This window comes from Vicugna pacos, chromosome 4 (assembly GCF_048564905.1).
Source record: "Vicugna pacos chromosome 4, VicPac4, whole genome shotgun sequence".
NCBI classification, from domain to species: domain Eukaryota; kingdom Metazoa; phylum Chordata; class Mammalia; order Artiodactyla; family Camelidae; genus Vicugna; species Vicugna pacos.
This window is the reverse complement of record NC_132990.1, coordinates 29197835-29214987: the sequence shown is the minus strand read 5'-3', so window position 1 is coordinate 29214987 and position 17153 is coordinate 29197835. Positions and strand designations below refer to the sequence as shown.

The following is a 17153-nucleotide window of genomic DNA, read 5'->3' as shown; positions in this document are numbered from 1 at the left end:
CCTGGGGTGGGCCTACATTCCCAGAGTCACTTCTTGCTACTAATTATTGTTGTAGGTTACAGAAGGGTGGCTTCTCCTTGATTTTTCCCCACCAATCCTCACAAAGAGCATTTGTGGACTTCACTGAAAATTTGGGATGATGGAGTGGGTTTATCCCACAGAAGCAACCTATCAATGAACAACAGATGTCCATGTTGCTAAAACCCTTTAGCCATCATGCTATTCACAATTTCTCGTTGACCATCTTTTGCCTCAAGCTCCATATTCTGCCATGTTGTCTGACTTCCTTCTTGACTTCCTTTTCCTCCTCTCTTTTTTGAACTGACACTCCAAATATATATTCATTCATTATGTAGATCAGTCTTCTTACTGTCTTCGTCTAAATCAATTGCTCAAGGTCTACCTTCTATTCTCAAATTATTTTCCTTAAAGAAGAGTTCTATTTCTAAGAGGAACTCTTGCTAGTAGCTATATACAGATACATATTTTCTCTCCACTTGCTCCAGAAGTATTTTTTAAGAAAAAATTTTCTTCAATGAAATTAGGTACACTAATCTTCTGTGATTTATATTCTATGTATATAATTGGAATTATGACTTCACATCAAGCACTTCTAATGTATGACCATATTAAGGAGGAAACATGTATTCAATATGAAAACTAATAGTCAAATAGTAAATACAATATAATAGTATTAAAAATCCGACCAGTACATCTTTACTCTTTAATTGTAGAAATGTAGGATGAGGCTATTAATAATACATATTGATCCATTTTTATTACATTTTGACAAGGAATTAATTTTGCCCTAGTATAATCAATACCCTTAAATGGAACCAAACTCATATATGGTATTGATTTCCAGAAAGGGAAAAGTCATTACATTTTTGCTTAGGGGAAAAAATACAATTATCCATAACTTGAATTTGGAAAATACTAATTCACCTTTTCCTAGAAAGAAAACAGACATGGACAATTTGTAGTAATATCACGCTACTGAAAATTTCATACAGGAACATTTTTGGAGGGGAGAAGCACTTTTTAAAAAATCTTTGATTCTTTTGTGTCAGAGATAGCTTTGCCTGTACTAGGTGCTAAATAAGTGTTAATTAATGGAATATGCTGCGTCACTTAGTTGATGGGATAGATAACCTGGCCAACAGCGCTAAGATAACAGTCGAACAGGTCTTAGGTTAGAATACTGTCATACCTGAGAGTGCTCCAGAGACCAATTACTCTTTTATGTGACACGTATTTCTTCCCATGTGCTCTGCTTCTCTCACCAAAACCAGCTTCCATATAGTTGCTACTCCTTTATAACCATGGTTTGCATATCGCTTTGGTTTAATACCATCTCTCAGGCTCTGTATCTTAAAGCAATCTTTATGTATCCTAACCTCTTGTACTCTTGTTCCCAACTAAGTTTCTTATTTTCTAGTTAAAAGTTTCTTAAACAGTAATATCATTGCTTGTCTTTTTTTTTGTTTGTTTCCATAGGTGGCACATCACTGACCACATGATGTATAGATTGAATTTTTCTGGATTAGATGCTTACCTAATAACATGAGGTGAGGCCGGAGGGGTAGAGCACATGTTTTGTCAGATTTCCCTTAAAATGGGGCTGTTGTCAAAACACACAGTATGATGTCTCTCATACTGTTTGCTAGCAAATAACTACAAACTGATCTCTGATCAATACAGGGGGAATGCTTTACAAATCAGAAACCAGAAAATGCTGTCTTGCTTAGATTCTTAAACTGAACCAAATAACTACCATTGTACTAACATCTACAGAATAGAATTCTTGTTCCCTACCTCCTACCTCTTTCACACTTACTGTCAGCCACTGCATCAACTCATCTCAAATAAGCAGGTGCAGTGACATGGTAGAAGAGGGGCATACACAACAAGGACTGTGCTGGGGTTTAGGAGATCATCCATCAGGCTGGACATGCACAGTAGTTAGTTCACTGTGATATGTCTGACATCATAGCAAATTCTCCTGGGGAAACCGGAGTTGGGGGAGCTTAGGGAAAATGAATATGACCTTTAGCTGTTGCTTAGAGAACACCTCTCTTTTTTTTCCTCATCGGTGGAGGGGATAAAAGGCTATGCTAATTATATATTTGTTCCCTCTCTATGGAGTCTGCCTGACAGCTACTCTGTTCATGTAGAGATCAAGAGATCTACTAAGGAAAATGACAGAGGGCAAGATGCAGAAGAGAAGTTCACAGTAAAAACACCAAATGGTAAGAGTGCGGATTTCTCAAATTTAAGTTTTCATCAGTCACTTATTTGATTTTCTTTCTGTGAGATAGTGAAAGCGAACTGGGCAGGTGGGGAGACGGTCAGAGTGTAATTAATTCCAGAAAGGGTAGGAAAAGCATGCGTATTTGTTTTTCTTTTTCATATTCATACACAAACACTCACAATGCAGATGACTTGAGGAAGCATTTATTCCTCAAACAGATTGGTCTATGTGCCAGAGGGTGTATGTCCTTTTATCTAGTTGCTGTCAGTAAGTAAAAAACAACCAAATCACATATTCAAATGAGTATGCAAAACAGATATCTACTATTGCTCTGTACCAAATATAAAAAATAAAACTGAGAGTGGAGGAAAGAAAGTATGTCCCATTTGTGCTGGATACAGAAACAAAAAGAAAATAGGAGATAAGAAAAAAAAAAAAAGGACTTCTTTGTACTGAGCCTGGGAGTCTCCCCTCAGGACAATGCTCAACATTTTCTAGCGATGCTAAGGATAGAAACAACCAGCTCCTGAACTTTGAAGTAATTGGATCACAGCTGTGCTTACACTGAGATTGGAAATATGGAAATACATTTGTAGAGAGGAAGAGGGTTTTTTTTTGCGGGGGGGGGTAGTTGTAATGAAAGAGTTGTCAAATTAAACCCAAACAGCTGTAAGTAAAATAAATTACATGTGAAAATTCAATTCCTGATACTTTCACTGGGTGGGTACATGTGCTATGATATCTGAAAATAACTCTTAATGTTATTAAAAAGTTTAGTGTTAAGGGAAGCAAAAGTGATCTGAAGTGACAGATATTTTTGTATCATGAAAGAATGAGTAGGACACTTTATAAATATAACATGGTGCCCTTCAAGCACTTATTATATGTGTGAGTTCTTGAGGGGGGAAACAAAAGAAGTAAAGATAACATTTGTGGATGTAAAGATGTTTAAAATACTTGAGAAGGCAAGATTAGCATATCTGAAAGAGGAACAATATAGAATACACAGATAATCAGAAAAGAAAGATCAGTGGGGGCTGAAATAATAAGAAAAGGCTTAGATAAAATAAGGGCCTGAAGTGATGAATATAAAGGAACACAAAGGCAGAAGACAGGCATTTTAGGGGCACATTAAACAGGTGTGTGACAAGAGGAAGGGGAGGTGTCAAGACAGGGAGAATATGGCTTATTTAGGGGAGAGTAGGAAATTTGATCTGCCAGAAACAGAGGTGTCCCTTTGGATTGTGTTTCGAGAAAGCTACAAAGGGAGCTTTGGTTCTGTATGGTCCACTTGGAAACCAGGAGATATGAATGAATTACTGCAATGCCATCATAAGTGGACAGACACGGTGGGGAGAGGAAGCTGGACTTGTCACACAACAAAAATAAAAATCTGGAAATATGAAGACAATCTGGGACTTGACTCTAGCTGTCTGACTTGCTGTATAAGCTTGAACATGTCACACGGTTTCTTAACTTAGCTTACAGACAGTTGATGGAAACTTTCCACTCTAATATTTACAAATCATTTATTACACATTCACATGATGTTAAAAACAATACTTACACTAAAGAAAAATACTGCCGGTGTGATTAAAAAAATAATTATGGTAAATAAGATAATTTGGAAATGTTACTGTATTTGCTTTCTGTATCTTTTAAGAGACATAGCTATATACTTGAGCATCTAATGGTGAAGAAGAGGAAGTATTGATGAACTAGAATATTGCATAGTCCATTTGATCCCCAAAGTGTCTATTACACAGAACTTCAGTGAGAGTGAGGACTAACAGTGCTGGGCCACAGAAAGTGCTTAACTGAGTTAAGAGTTGAAAGAATATGCTTAAGTGTATTAGCCCATAAGGTACACTCTAATTTAGGTTTTATTATGTTTTTTCCTTAATTAAAAGATCACTTCAAGATGATAATTCAATGAAATTTGCTTAAAAATAAAACAGACATCATTTCAGTTGCACCTGTACTTCAGGAACGTACAATTAAGACAGCTCATACAAAGTAACCAAGAAACACAAAAAAAATCAGTGGAATCAATAAAATCAGTGTTTATGTTAGGTGCAAGCCACGATTCAGTGCTTAGTCCTTCAACAGGGGAAGTGGGAGGTGGATATAGCTGCCATGAATGCTTATCTGCTTGTTAACGATTGCTCCTTTGTTTAGTATAATCTTGTGGGTCTCACGGACAAAAAGCTGTGTTGGCTTTCAGAGCAATGAGTTTTGAGGGTCCATCCCATGTGTTGGGAGTCTTAAAAGTTGGGTGATAAATGTGTGGCCCAAACCCTTCACTCCTTGGGGAGGTGCTGGGAATTGGGAGGTTCAGTCTCAATTGTATGGCACTGGGCCAGTGGTAGGGTTTATGGCAAGAGCATATTTCAGCCTTTCCTACTCCTTTCAACATATGTATTTTCTCATTCATCTGATGAAGAGGAATAGATCAGCCAGTGTCTGAATTTCTTTCAGAGGGACTTGCTCTGTGTGTTGCTGCATGTGTTGTGTCTTCGTGAGGAAGGCAATTCAGGCGACCTCTATGCCAGCATCCTGGTTCACCTCTCCTCCTAGATATGTTTCCTTACCTCTCTATACTACTTATTCAGCCTGTAAAATGGATCTAATCATAGTACCTACTTTATGGCTAAATATCAGAGATAACATACACAAATCTCTGAGCATATTGCCCGGCACACATAAAGCATTCAAAACATCATAGTTTCTATCATCATCATCATCATCATCATCATCATCATCATCATCATCATCATCATCATCATCTCAACCTTACTGCTTTGTGCAGAATTTCAGAGAAAATATAGATTCTATGAGGTACCTTTAGGATCAGTAAATGATACTAGTTGAGAAATCAATATTAAATGCCTACCAGTATGGGCATACAAGTCAAAAGATAGCAATAATATTTCTAGAAGAAACCCTTGTGAAGGCAGAATAATTGGAAATGTGATCTTATGTTCCAACTTACATAATAAGTAAAAGGCGTCTGTTTCAAAAGCAATGACTCCACTAGTCTATATGCTTTTAATATAAGCTCATCTTGCAGTCAACTGCAGTTCCTAGAATAACATTAATATTCCTCAAATGACAAAATTTCATCAACTGAAAATTTGGTTTCTGCCTGATATTCTAGTTAGCTTTGCTATTTTAGACTCAAATAAGCAGCTTGAAAAAGCCTTAAAAAGTCATTGTCATTCCTGATCGCAGTTCATATTACATTACCTGTAGAATTTCATCCCCAGTTGAATTACTCATCACCAATTTGATCATTCTTCCATAATTATACTCTTTTGGTGAAGGATAAACTCTGAATATTAATACCAGAAGACTAGATTTAGAACAAAGAGCAGGATGGAAGGTAAATTTGGAATTTATCATTAGAGTTTTTGGCTTTATAGTCATAGAAATTATCCCTCTGCATATATTTTTAATGGACAAACAGTTTACAATAGATAGTAACAAAGTCATCTTTTCACTTGTCATATTCAGTTAAGACATCTTCCCACTGTCTTCTTGAACTGGTCTTCCCCTGAATATTCTCTTAAATGAAGCATTTATTTTAAAGTAAATAGTCAATAGAAAGACCTTAAATTTAACATAGTTAAAGTAAAATTAAAAGAAAAGACAAAATGCTACAGATAGCAATCACATACTGAGTGTCTCACTTTTCACTTTCTTATTCTTTCCTCGTTCATTTTTAGCACAAGAAGCACAAACGTGAATTAGAACTTGGAGACAACTTAATTCATTCATCTCTTTTCACAAATGAGGCCCCAGAAACTCAAAAAAAAATTCTCATACTTGAAGACAAATTGGATTTTTGTTACAAAAGAAACATCTCAGCGCCCAATAAAATCTAATATGTCTGAATCCATATTGAAAAGAGTTTGAAAATGCAATATTTGATTACAATAATAGGGGAGCCCACAAACTTGGGCAAAGTTCCTTGCATAAAAGACAATTATTAAATTCAAAATTTGAGGAAAACAGAATATAAAAACTCAAAAGGAAGATGTTAAAGAGAAAACTCACACAAGCTAACTCTAGAGGGCTGCTTGGAATCAATTTTGATGTTTCAAGGTCTAAAGTGAATTCCAGAAAAAGGTCTAAATGCCACTGGAATTTTATCTTCTAAATTTTTAGTGTCAAATGGCTGTGAAAAAGAACACAAGTAACAAATGTTGGCAAGGATATGGAGAAAAGGGAACCCTTGTGCACTGCAGATGGGAATGTAAACTGATGCAGCCACTGTGGAAAACAGTAGGAGATTTCTCAAAAAACTTAAAATGTAACTCTCAAGTGACCAGCAATTCCTCTCCTTGGTATAAACCTAATTAGTGTTTTAAAAGTAAAAACACTAATTCAAAAGATACATGCACCCCAATGTTCACAGCAGCATTATCTATAATTGCCAAGATACCGTAATAGCCTAAAGTGTTCATCAACAGATGAATGAATACAGAGGATGTATATATATATGCAATGGAACATTACTCAGTCATAAAAAAGAATAAAAGTCTGCCATTTGCAAAAATGGACTTAGAAGGTGTTACGCTAGGTAAAATGAGTCATAAAAAGACAATACTGTATGGTATAACAAGTATGAAATCTAAAATTTCAGCAGACTATTGAATATAACAAAAAATAAACAGACTCACAGACAGAGCAATTAAGACAGACAGTGGGAATTAAGAGGTACCAACTATCATGTATAAAATAAACAAGCTACAAGGATATATTGTACAACACAGGGAATATAACCAATATTTTATAATAATTATAAATGGAGTATAGGCCTTAAGAATTGTGAATCACTAAATTGTACACCTGTAACATATAATATTGTAATAAACTAGACTTCAAAAATGTTTTTAGTAGGATAATGTATATGCGTGTATATATGTAGACATAGGAAAACAATAATACACACATACACACCTCTTCTGTGGCTTTTATTATCAAAGGAGAAGTGTGAAGACAGAAGATGGAACCTCATCTTTAGAAAAATTAAGTCAGGTTTTTGATGTATCTTTCTATGACTACTTCTTTCAGAGAGATTTAAAAACACTGGGCTGTGATGCTTTTCAGAAAATAATGTGAGGATGTTGATATAGGGATATGAGAATAACATACATATTTTTTGAAGGGCAGAATCCCTCGGGCATGTGCTCTGGTACTCAGGGAAGGAGGTTACTCTAGTAATGTTTGAACTCCTAACTAGAAACTGAATCATAAACTTTTCATGGGGAACATGGCCTGACTTGTCCACACACTGACCTTGTGTCCAACCAGGTGATGATGGTGGGTAGGCTACCTACATAGTTCTTAACTTTAATACCCATTTCTATGCCTTCTCCATAGTCCTAAAGAATAAGGATCACCGTTGCAGTCCATATGAAACAACTTATGCTATATACTCTCAGGCTACTAATAACTGTGGATGAGGATGATCATGCTGTATACTTAGAAAGTATGTTTGACCCAGATAGAAATGTGTCAACATTTTCAAATTAATAAATACCTATGAGATATAGTATAATAACTGCTTTACCTTACTTCTCTGCTAATTTTCAAAATCAAGTTTTCTTTCAAAATGCTCCTGAATTATATATATTTTAATAATTGATGTGTCATAAATTAAGTTACTTGAGTATGGGCCTCATCTGTATAATCGTTTGTATTAGTGAAACATGTTTCAGTCATAGCTCCCTGTTGTGACTGACTAAAGCTAATATTATACTGTTCCCTGTCATCAAGAATACATTATAACATCTAAACGGTTTTAAAAATTTTATACATATCTTTATGTAAACTAATTCTTTGATGGTAAGGTCTATTTATGAGTCATTTTTTAAATTTTTAAAATAAGTTTTCTTTTTTTAATAGTGAAAGTTTTTGTTTTTCTTAATTTTTTTTTCCTTTAATGAAGGTACTGGGGATTGAACCCAGGATCTCATGCATTCTAGGCATGTGCTCTTCCACTGAGCTATACCCACCCCTTCATGAGTCATTTTAGTATAGTTTTTTAAAATGTGTTGTCAAAAGTATCTACTAAATGGAATATAGTAGGCAACCCTGGGAGGGGAAGGGTCACTGGAACTTTCTCCGTGTGTTTCCCAAAGAACTTGGAAATAAGAAGAGAGAAATGTTTTCTAAGAATGAAACAATGAAATAAATAAAGAAGGTACTGGGGCAGAAATATGTGATACCAACATTGAGGATATCACCACATGACATCATCTCCAACTACTTCTAAAAACAACGTGTCTATAAAAGTTTTGTCAAGCAATGAAAGCAGAGAGCAAAGTGAAGTCTGAGGCAATTCTTGGCAGTGTATTTTCTCCCCCTGAAGGTAGAGGGCGCTCTGCCCAAAGTCTGTCTGCAGAAAAATACAGACCAGTAACAGGAGCCATTCAGATCATACAATTCCTCTTGTTCCAATTTCATGCATAGACAGAAAAATCCAAAATATACTTTTCTTCCCAGGTAGCCAGGGATGGTTTCCTTATACTTCTGTGTCTCATTTTAATTTAATAAAATGTTAGTTTTATATACTAATCTCTATGAATTTGCTTAGTATGAATCTACCTGTAATTGATGGACAAACTTACAAATATCCAAACCTGCAAATTTGAGTCAGGACTTGTCTTATGATGACTTTGCCAAACATATGACACTTTATGGGAAACTTCCTAGGAGTCAATTGACTTTCCTTAAAGACAAACAACTTCACGGACCATGTTCCTTTTCAGTCAGAATGTTCCATACAGGACATCCTTCATCAAGTATATTACAAGCTTTTCCAGAAAAGGTAGAGAATGCCTCAACTGACGAGGGCTTAACTTCCAAAGTAAACAAACAGCTCATACAACTCAATAAAAAAACAAACAACCCAATGCAAAAATGGGCAGAGGGCCTAAATAAATGTTTCTCCAGCGAAGACATACAAATGGCCAACAGGCACAGGAAAAGATGTTCAATATCACTAATGATCAGAGAAATACAAATCAAAACTACAATGAGGTATCACCTCACACTAGTCAGAATGGCCATTATTAAAAAGCTCACAAACAATAAATGCTGGAGAGAGTGTGGAGAAAAAGGAACCATCCTACACTGTTGCTGGGAATGTAAATTGGTATAGTCACTATGGAGAACAGTATAGAGGTTCCTTTAAAAACTAAAAATAGACTTACCATATGGCCCAGAAATCTCACTCCTGGACACATGTAAGGAGACAACTCTAACTCAAAAAAATACATGCACCCCAATGTTCACAGCAGCACTATTTACAATAGCCAAGACAGAGAATCATCTTAAATGTCCAGGGATGGATGACTGGATAAAGAAGTTGTTTTACACACACACACACAAACACACACACACACACACACACACATACATACATACATACAATGGAATAATTACTCAGCCATAAAAAAAGAATGAGATAATGTCATCTGCAGCAACATGGGTGGGCCTGGAGATTGTCATACTAAGTGAAGTAAGTCAAAGAAATATAAATATATGGTATCATTTACATGCGCAATCTAAAAAAACAGGAGACAAATGAACTTATTTACAAAACAGAAACAAACTCAGACATAGAAAATTTATGGTTACCAAAGGGGAAAGGAGGAGAAAGGATAAATTAGGAGTTTGAGATTAACATATACACACACCTATATATATAACAGATAAACACCAAGAATCTACTGTGTAACACAGAGAACTATAGTCGCTATCTTATAATAACCTATAATGGAAAATAATCTGAAAAAGTATATACATATGTATGTGTTTATATATATACATACACACACACACACATATATATATAACTGAATCATTATGCTGTACATCAGAAATTAATATAACATTCTAAATCGACATCCTTCAATTAAAAACACACAAAGATAGAGACTGCATCATGGTTTGTGTTTCTGCCCCTAAGAGGTACTGAAAAAATAGCTAGGTAGGATTTGGAGGCAATAAAATGTAAACATAAGACATTCTAATGCTGTGGATTTTACTTTCCTCATGTTACTTTCCTTGCCACAGAAATAGATGCATTAAGAGAAGATAACTTTGCTCAAAACAACATCCTATGTATTTATTCAGAAGACCATTTTATTTCATGAACAAATGGCTCTATTCAAGCGAAAAAGTACATTGAAAAAATACCCTCATACAATAACAAAAAATCATTAAGGGAAAGCTGCTAATTTCCTGTTATTTAGTATACATCAAAGTTTCTGGAGTAATGCTCAGAACTAGTGCAATGAATTGCTCTTATATTTGCTGCATCATACTCAAAAGACAAAGTTCAATGGTGTATTTAGTCTTTGTTGTCTCATTCTTTGCTAAGAATTCCACTGTTAAGAACATGTTGTCTCTCTGACACTATGCTCTTATTGAAACTGTAGATGTGGATTTAAAATAGATATAAGAGATTATATATTCAATTTGCATACTAATGCCCAAATACTAAGTGAAACTCTTTTAGAGTTTTAAGAAAAAGGGTTTAGTTTTTTTTGTTGTTGTTTTTTTAACTCTCAACATTGGAAGATATTCCCCACTTGGCAGAAACTCATAGAACAATATAGAAAAATTAAATTTCCCAAGGATTCTTAGCAAAATTGCTGGTATAAAATTAAATTTCCAAGCTTTTTAGCATTTCTTTCAAATTAAAAAAAAATCTGGATCCTCATTATTTGAGTATTTGTTTTCAAAACTTCCCCTTCAATGGTGTTTTGCAAAGATACATTTTTTCTATGGCATGATTCTTGACATTTTATATGTGGAATCTAAAAAATAAAACAAAACAAATGAACAAGTAAAACAGAAACAAACTCACAGATACAGAGAACAAACTAGTGGTTACCATGCAGGAGGGGAGTGATGGGAGGGGTAAAAGAGGTGAAGGGGATTAAGAAGTACAAACTACTAATTGTAAAACAGGTAAGTTACAAGGATGTAATGTATACCAGAGGGAGTATAGTCAACAGGTTATAGTAACTTTGTATGGCATATAATCTATAAAATATCAAATTACTATGTTGTACACCTCTATTTATTTATTTATTTTTAAGGAAATATGCCATATGAGTATATATTTGAGATCTTTTTGGGGGGAGGGGATTGGCTATTCTTTTCTTTATTTGTTGTAACATTACATTATATAAAAATTATGCATACACAAAATTATAGAGAATACTATAATATAGTCCAATTTATATTCTCTCTAGTTTAAAAATTGCTGGTCATGGCCCATCATCAGTATCTTTTTTTTTTTTTCTAATTTGTTTTATTTAATTAATTAACTAACTTATTTATTTATTTCTCATTTTGTTTATTGAGTTATAGTAATTTTACAATGTTGTGTCAAATTCCAGTGTAGAGCACAATTTTTCAGTTATACATGAACATACTTATATTCATTGTTACACTTTTTTTTCGCTATGAGCTACGATAAGATCTTGTATATATTTCCCTGTGGTATACAGTATAATCTTGTTTATTTATTCTACATTTTGAAATCCCAGTCTGTCCATTCCTACCCCCTACCCCCTTGGCAAACACAAGTTTGTATTCTATGTCTATGAGTCTGTTTCTGTTTTATATTTGGTTTTTGTTTTTGTTTTTTTTTTTCTTAGATTCCGCATATAAGCAATCTCATATGGTATTTTTCTTTGTCTTTCTGGCTTACCTCACTTAGAATGACATTCTCCAGGGCCATCACGTTGCTGCAAATGGCATTATGTTGTCAGTTCTTATGGTTGAACAGTATTCCATTGTATAAATATACCACATCTTCTTTATCCAGTCATCTGTCGACGGACATTTAGGCTGTTTCCATGTCTTGGCTATTGTAAATAGTGCTGCTATGAACATTGGGGTGCAGGTATCATTTTGAAGTAGGGTTCCTTCTGGATATATGCCCAGAAGCGAGATTCCTGGGTCTCTATTTATTTACTGAATAAATAAAATGTATCAAATGAACTAGCAGTTTTACTCAATTATTTATATCAACTGGACTAGTAAGAAGCACTTCTGTCACCTAGTGAATATTTGCTTATTAAGTAACTGCATAGTGGTTCCCCAAAGTCTTACGATCATTGCCCAACACTCCAATTAATTTCTTCAGAATAAAGAATATTAACCACTTTGAGGCAACGTCAATGGATTATACTCATGAAAGCTTTTACTACCAAACTGGACTATAGTGGATATAACAGCATCATTTGTTTTAGGTGAATTTATATCTATCTACATATCTATCCATATACATATAAAATCATAAATGTAAAATTTTTTAATTGCTAAACTATTTTGGAAGCACTTTGTCATTCAGCAACTAACATCATTAATTGAGTCAACTGTATGTACATTTATTTCAAGATGAGAGTATCTGTGACAAGTCATTAACAATACGAAGTCTCAGTAAGAAAGACAAATAGACAGTAATCTAGGAAGGATTAAAAGTAACATTTAATTAGAGCTAAGGCACTCTGAAAACTCACTGAAAATAGTAAAGTGATCCTGACCCACCGGTATGATTGATCAAGATGGAGAAACATTAACAATCAATAACCAATAAAATATCTCCTACTCAAGAAGGGAAACAGATCTTACATCTGAGAGTCTATGATACTACATGTAAATAAGAAAAAAAATGAAAAACCAAGACTATAATATGAAGAAACTTACTTATTTTCTCAAAACATTGAACAGTGCTGTAGAAGAGTGTTATATTAGTCTGTGACTGTATAAATTTCTCTTTTAACCTTTTAATTATACTTATTATGCATCATGAAGAAATGGTTCAAATGCAGGTATGCCACAGGATGCAGCAAGTAGTAGTTAACCTGAAATACATTATTCATAGTTGTTCAGTTAATAGGATCTAGCCTCATGTAATATATTAATTACTGCTGGAAACTTGGTGGGCGTCTGATCACACTGTGAGTTAATACATAGTATAGCATTCAAAATCTGTTAAGATCAAAGAGCTGTGAATGAAATAGGGTTGGTCTCAGCTGGAAAGCTGTTATGCATATTGTGGGAAAACAGTTATATTCCCTTACTAATAAAAATTAATACCAACAGAATTCAAAGTAGAAAGGAAATATTAACTTAAAGATAAATATTAATTTATTTAGTAAATAAATGGTTTTCTTCAGCTAAGACTTCTGGACAGAAAAAAATATATAATATGTCTTCTACCTAGCTAACCATGAGAGTAAATCACTAGTGATAAAAATGAATTAGGAGCAAAGTTTGAGGAAAAGCTGCATTCAACTCTTCCAGCAACATATAGCTCAGAATTTTCCTTATATTCAATACAGAATGAGGCACACATATGAAATCCTTTCCTATTAATAGATTTACATAAACATGTTTATAAAGAAAAATATAAAAGTATTTGTTTCTTGTTTTTCAAATCAAGAAAGGGGCAATAAAACCACAGGGAAAAGTTACCTTTCCTATACAGCAGAATCTTGTTTATGTGATTTATATATAGTAGTTAGTATCTGCTAAATCTTGAATTAGCTAAGGGAACTATATTCAATATCTTGTAGGAACCTATAACAAAAAACAATATGAAAAGGAATACATATATGTATAACTGAAACATTATGCTGTACACTAGAAATTAACACCTGTAAATTCACTATACTTAAATTAAAAAAAAATTAAAAGCTAAAGGTATAAACCAGTATTACCTCAATAAATGTAAAACTAAATTAAATTAAAAAATAAAAACAGCAGGCTAAACATAAGGGTAAGTGCACAGACAGAAATAATTAAAAGCAGAAAATAACAAAATAGAAAATAATTACAAACCTTAAAAAAAAAACTACAGTAAATAATTATATCAGAAAATACACATTAGAGTTGTAGATTGTAGTCATTTCAGAAAAATATGATGGTGTTTCTGGCTTTCTTCCTGGCCCCAAGGGCCTTTCACCCTTTCAGCTGTTCCATTTAACCTCCATCTGTGGGTTCCACCTGACCCAGGGTCCTGAGATGAGAGTTGCTTTAGGCAGATGGGCTCTAAAAGAAGCCCTTTGTCAGAAACCCTTGACTCAGTGACAGCTCCATTGTGATCTCAGTATCCCTCCAGGGCCCAGGCATCAGCTAGTATCTCATCTTCCTGGTGAACACTATTTCCACGAACACATTCCCATTCACTGCTAGTGCTCCACAACAGCCTGGTTGTCTGGCACTTGGCCTGCTGCTGCCGGATGGGCCTTTGCCAATTTCCGCTTACTGCTCCTCTGACCCTCTTAAACTGACATACTGGTTTTAGACCTTGAATATGAACCTTGGATGATAGTGTGTGTGCCCAATCTGACCTTGGGCTGATCTGATTTAGAAAGTGAGTTCTAGAATGATCACTACTTGTACCCTTTCCTTGATTAAGGAAAACTACTTGTATTTACAAAATAGTAACTGTAATCATTATTATAATTAGAATTCTCAAGGAAACACTTCCAAATTCAAGAAAAGACAGTCCTTTAGCAGCACAAAGATGACAGGAATATTGAACAATATCCTTGTTAGTAATGAAAAGACTGGGAGATATCATGCCCAAGTGTTAGTTAAGGAATACTATTGCTGTTATACACCTCAGACACTTAGTTTCTCGAAATACATTTTTACGTAGTGTTCTTCTGGCTCCTGGCTTATTTTACATCATTTTACTTGAAACTTAGGAAGAGATGAAGAAGATACTGAAAATGAACTTGTATACCTTTTTTAAAAGATAGTAATACATGGTTGAAGGGAAAAGCAGGGAGAAATCCATAAATAGGAGTAATATGCATAAATAAATTCCATCTCAGAGGAGTCTGATGAATAGTTTAGCTCTATACTTTCTAATTTGGTCAAAGAAACAGAAGAAACATGATTTATCACATGCATCTGGGAGGAAACATTAAACTTTTGGTTAAAGAAAAGGCACCACTTTTTGGAGATATTGAGTCCTACAGAAAATACTTTGGGAATCTTGATATGGTATTTGTTATTTAACAAATTTTAGTTACCTAAGAATCCACTGAAACAGTTCTCACAAATTGCACGTTTCTGGCTTTTTTTCAAAGTTTGAGTTTAACACAAACCAACAAAATAAGTAATTGCAAATATCAAAGTTTGATACAATAGAGAAACTATGTTTTCCAGAGTCAAAATCAGAAAAAACATGATCCCAAACAACTAATGCTAAGAAAAAAAAAATTCTAGTGGAAAGTCATAAACCAGAGAGCCTGTTTTTTTTGGTCCTTTGAAGATTACAGGTCTACTCCTACAGTGAAATGAAGTGAAACAAATATGCTGTCTTTAAAACTAGGAATGAAATCAAAGGAGGCAGGATGAAGGATGCTTTTCTTTTCTTCAAATTTCCAGCTAATGTTTATTTACTATGTTAAGTTATTTATGGTCCGATACCAATGAGAAGAGATAGGTTGTCTAAATTCCTGGGAGAGCACCCCAAATTTCTCTTGCAATTTAAACTCCTTACTTTTCTTTCTAATTGAGCTTGGACACATCAGTGATATACATCTTAATGTGCTATAAATATCTCCTAGATAACCAAGTGTGTTGAAAAGGTCCCCCTCTCAACTGAGCAACTGCATTAATTATATGAAGAATATTTTATTACACTGGCAACAGATCTGAACAGCTTTTATGAAGAAAGGTAACTCATTTTAATGAATAAATTATGCATATATAGATATAATAAGTGTACATATACAGCATGTAATATCTGTATAGATATAATATGTGTATGTATTTACATTTTATTCATTGGTTTTCTGGCACTTAGCCTGCTGAAACACTGTATATATCAATATCTAAATCTATGTCTATATCTATATCTGTATCTTTATCTAGAGAGAGAGAGCATGTGAGCAAGCTTGTATTCAGTCTGTATTCATGTCTAAAATTCACAAATGTAGAGAGAAGATATCTTAAGGTCTCCATACAACAGTATTTTTATATCTTGAAAACCAGCATAACTTATTAAAAGATGAAAAAGTTATAGATTTTATATGGTAGATACAACCCAAAATAGGGCTAATGATCTGAATATACTTAACATTTTTAAACTGATTAAGTTTTACATTTTGTTCAAGAAACAAAGTATTATTTAACAAAAATATTTGATACACACCATAATTAGGAAAAAATGAGATACAGTTGTAATTATAAGGGTCAATAAATGTATATTTTTCATTTTATTAATGAGAAAAATCTTTCTAAGAATTAGCAAGAAAGCCAGCAAGTGTTCTGTAACAACTACTTTATTATGAAGAACAGTATTTGGGGACTGGTGGGGAATACATGATAAGGGACAAAATTATGTTCTAGGATTCATATATCTGGAGTTGGTAAATTGAGCAGCCTCCCACCAGAAATTGCAAGTAACCACTGATTTTCCATGGAGGAAAGTGGTTCAACAACAAATTCTCTTTTGAGACTTTGATTTACAAAGCTAAATTTTAGAAAAGCTAATTTCAGGTCAAAATATTCATGTGGGCTACCATATGGATATTTTTCAGTAGTAAGAACTTGAATTTAGACATTTTTTTCCTCAGACATTTAAGTACTGAAATCAATTAATTCATTTTTAATATGATTTAATCCAAAGATACCTCCCTGAGTTCAATTCCCTTCCTCTGCAAGTATCCTTTCACTGGTTGCTGCTCTAGTCCTTTGTGAAACTAAGCAGGGTGTCTTGCACAGAAAGGTGTGGAGGCAAAGGCTTAAATCTAAGTGACGGCCAGGAGGTCACTCACCAGGCAAGCACCTTACACTGTGAGGTTGACTTCCAAATATCCTCACAAAATTAATTTTTGATTAATACTTTCATTAT

The 17153-nt window shown here is 34.1% G+C and overlaps 1 protein-coding gene and 1 non-coding gene across 33 annotated transcripts in view; both read right to left on the bottom strand.

Annotated features, from left to right (window-relative positions):
- The window catches only part of PTPRD (protein tyrosine phosphatase receptor type D), a 1865527-nt gene that overhangs the window by 839813 nt on the left and 1008561 nt on the right, over positions 1-17153 (bottom strand). The gene's annotated exons all lie outside the window — the stretch shown is intronic.
- TRNAS-AGA (transfer RNA serine (anticodon AGA)) lies at positions 8200-8272 on the bottom strand. The gene has a single exon. It is a non-coding gene; the product is annotated as a tRNA-Ser (tRNA).